Source organism: Cynara cardunculus (assembly GCF_001531365.2).
Source record: "Cynara cardunculus var. scolymus isolate 2C chromosome LG 13, CcrdV1, whole genome shotgun sequence".
NCBI classification, from domain to species: Eukaryota; Viridiplantae; Streptophyta; class Magnoliopsida; order Asterales; family Asteraceae; genus Cynara; species Cynara cardunculus.
In genome coordinates this window covers 22837078-22840812 of record NC_037540.1, presented here as the reverse complement: position 1 = coordinate 22840812, position 3735 = coordinate 22837078, and the positions used below count along the sequence as shown (strand labels likewise).

Below are 3735 nucleotides of genomic sequence, written 5' to 3'. Positions count from 1 at the left end.
CCGACTAACTTTTATGATTCAACTTCCATGATTCACTACATTTACTTGCTATAAACATACTTCAACATACTAAAAAGTAAAACAAGTCCAATTGTCGCTAACCTAAAGTTAATCATGCAATTTTACTCTTTTCGACACTTAATCGAACAATTGGTGTGCGGTGAAATATATACCAACAATCTAACCATATTGAAACCATAATATACTTTTTTAATTTCTACATCAATTTAACCAATCCTAACATTTTAAACATGAAATATATCTTAATTTTAACAATATTAATCAGTAAACTTAGACATAAACATAATTATAAACCGGTTTAACAAAATGCTAACATAAACACCCTAATAAAATTGAACGAAATTTATACCTTTAGGAAGAATTCGGAGAGTGGATTCCGAATATATAGTTGTTACCTTGATTTCTTCAAAGATTTGAGAGATATTTTAGAGAGAAGACGAGAGTTTTTAGAGAGGGAAAAAGAGAATGAGGAGGTCATGTAGGAGAGGGCGCATATGGTTGTTGAGAGAGAGAGAGAGATAAGTGATCAAATACAAACCATTCAATATATATATATATATATATAATTATTAAAACTTTAGAAGTTTGGCAATTTTAACCTCTCAACAATTACCGACCGTTAATTAAGTACGGTACAATTTGGGTAAGTTAACGAGTAAGTTTTTAAAACTCGGGTCTTACACTTATTCCCTCTCTTAAAAGGAGATTTCTTCCCCCGAAATCGAATTTAGAGATAGAGAACTTACATCAGTTTAAAAATTCCGGGTACTTCCGCCACATATGTTCTTCAGTTTCCCACATCTCCTCACGTTCCGAGTGATTCTTCCAAAAAACTTTTACAAAAGGGATCACTCTCTTTCGTGTACCTCTCTCATCGCGATCAAAAATTATCTCAGGCTCCTTGTGATAAGATATATGATAAGCACTAATTATTTAGTGCTTGAACACTATTTTCTTCTCTTTTAGATAGAACATTTTCTATTTATATCCCAACATTGAGTCATTTTATTCATTTATTTTCCATTTCTCTGTTATGAAGCTAAGATGAATGATTTACCTGTTTTTGTTATATAAGGACTAATATGGATTTATTTTGGACAGTTTGAAGTTGTTTGATGCTGCGGGGATGCTGCAACATGACCTGATGGTGGAGAAATGGATGAGAAAAGACATGATGTTGACTGATATAACCATAGCTGACTTTTGAATGACATCTTATGTTTGGACAGCTGTTTATTTTGTAATTAGATGGAAATTTGTTGACTAATTTAGTTACATTAAAACTCTAAATATTTACTTTATTGTACTTTTAGTTGCTTTAAGACTAGATTAGTGTGAAAAGTCTATTTTGCCCTCATCTCTACTTTAGTATAAATAGAGGAGATGTGGTTAGTTTTTGCAAGATCTCATCTAGTTCTCAAGTTACTACTTGTAGAACACTTTCTCTTTCTAAGAAATACAAGTAATCTTTTGGCTAATCTCAATCTTTCCTTTAAATTGCTTTTTATTTTCCGCTCTTTAATTTCCGTCATTTATTTATTATGCTTCTTGCTCTTTAATTTTCGTCATTTACTTTTCGTTATTTATTTTATGTCTTTATTTATCGTACTTTATATTTCTTGCAATTTATTTTCCGTCATGAGTAGCTAAATTTCTTAGCTAGGGTGTATGACAGAAATGGTGAGTTTGTAAATCAAAATAAGGTAGACCCTTTTATGTAACAACAATGTTTCATTATTTCATTTCAAGTTTTATAAAACCAATGACACTTCTTGACGAGTTGATCACTTTGAAAGTGTTAAAGTGCCATGGACTCTAAGCTTAGCCATTGATTACACGTCAATTTGGATGATATGGGAAGTAGACTTGAGAGAGTTGCTAACAGAGAGATTTCTTGTCCGTATTTTCTAAATTGTTAATTCTCGACAGGTTGATCACATTGAAGTGTTAAAGTGGAATGGACTCAAATATGAGCCATTCAGAACACGTCAACTTGAATGATATGAGAATCCACTCTAGAGAGTGATTTTTAACAAAGAAACTTGTTGATCCATATATTTTGAGGACACCATTTGTCACTTTCACTGGTCCGGATACCTCATAAAGATATGGGTTGAAAGCTATAATATTAGTGCATTGGTGAAGTTCGAGAGGAATACTAATTGTATGTTGTAGCAATTTGTCAGCATGGTCTCATGCTGTTGCACTTTGATAGCATTGGTGTATCGGAAATAGTATTTGCATCTCACCCTATGTCTTACACCCTGACTTGCTTTTATTATTTCTTATTTCCTGTTAATTTTTAGTTGTGTTAACTCATATCAAATCAAAGTCTTCAAATTCGCCTTCTGAAATCATTTCCTTAATATTACTTTCATCTAAACTTTTACTACAATCCCTGTGGACGATATCCGGTACTTGTACCACTTTATTACTTGAAAGACGATATTGGGACTAATTGTATACTTGCTATTGGTCCTAGTTGTAAGTCTGTGGTATGTGAAAACGGCCCGATCAAGTTTTTGGCGCCGTTACCGGGGATTAGCAAGCTTATTAAGTTTTTTTGAAAGTAACTTTAAAGATTTGATTTTTCTAACACCTTTTGATCTGCTTTTAAGAGGTGTATGCCACAGATACACCACATGGAGTTTCTCGAATTCGATCCGGATATTGAGAGAACATTCCGCCAAACAAGAAGGGCTCAAAGAGCAAATTCTACTCTACTCCCTCCTAATATGGCGTTACCTCCCCAGTGTGTTGAAGAAGTACCAATTCAAAATCCACCAACCTTTGCTCAAATACCACAATTTCAGTCTTTTCTGCCAAATGCACCACATTTTCAAAACCCACCGGGATATCCTTTTCAATAAGGGCCACCAATTCATGAAGATACACATAATGACACGAAATCTGAAAATAATGATCATCCCAGAGCTCAAACTCCAAATATAATTAATCTTGCAAACTCTAGAAATGGAAGAATCATGGACTACGCTATTCCTGACTTTGAGCAATTGAACTCAGGAATAGTTAGACCTCATATGACTGCCCTCCATTTTGAGCTTAAACCAATCATGTTCCATATGTTGGAAACAAATGGACAATTTGAAGGATAAATGGACAATTTGAAGGATTACCATCGGAAGATCCTCATTCACATCTAAAATCTTTCATGGAAATTACTGATGCCTTCTTGATCCTTGGAGTGTCTAACGATGCTCTAAGACTGACTTTGTTTCCCGGGATCGGGCAAAGTCTTGGTTTAATTCATTACCACCAAGTTTGTACCATCATGGGGCAATATGGCTGAAAAGTTTTTGTGAAAATATTTTTCACCCACCAGGAACGCTAAGTCCAGAAATGAAATCTGTCTTTTTAAACAAATGGACGATGAAATTGTTCCTGATGCATGAGAGAGGCTTAAAGAGCTGTTAAGGAAATGCCCACACCATGGCATTCATTACTGCATTCAACTGGAGAAATTCTACGATGGGTTAAGTCTCATGGCTAAATAGATGCTCGATGCGACTGCAGGAGGAGCCTTTACAGCGTGTACCTACAATGAAGGGTATGAATCCTTGAAAAGATTTCTGCCAACAATGGACATTAGGCTGATCCATGTGCCCAACCACAAAAGAAGACAGCCAGAATTCATGATGTAGATACATACACGGCATTAACAGCACAACTCTCTTCCATGGGCAACATGCTTAA

General features: G+C 34.8%; 1 non-coding gene across 1 annotated transcript; it reads right to left on the bottom strand.

Annotated features, from left to right (window-relative positions):
- Positions 1-3371: 3371 nt before the first annotated feature.
- Positions 3372-3478, bottom strand: LOC112526231. Its single transcript, XR_003070557.1, has one exon. It is a non-coding gene; the product is annotated as a small nucleolar RNA R71 (small nucleolar RNA).
- Between the last annotated feature and the right edge of the window lie 257 nt (positions 3479-3735).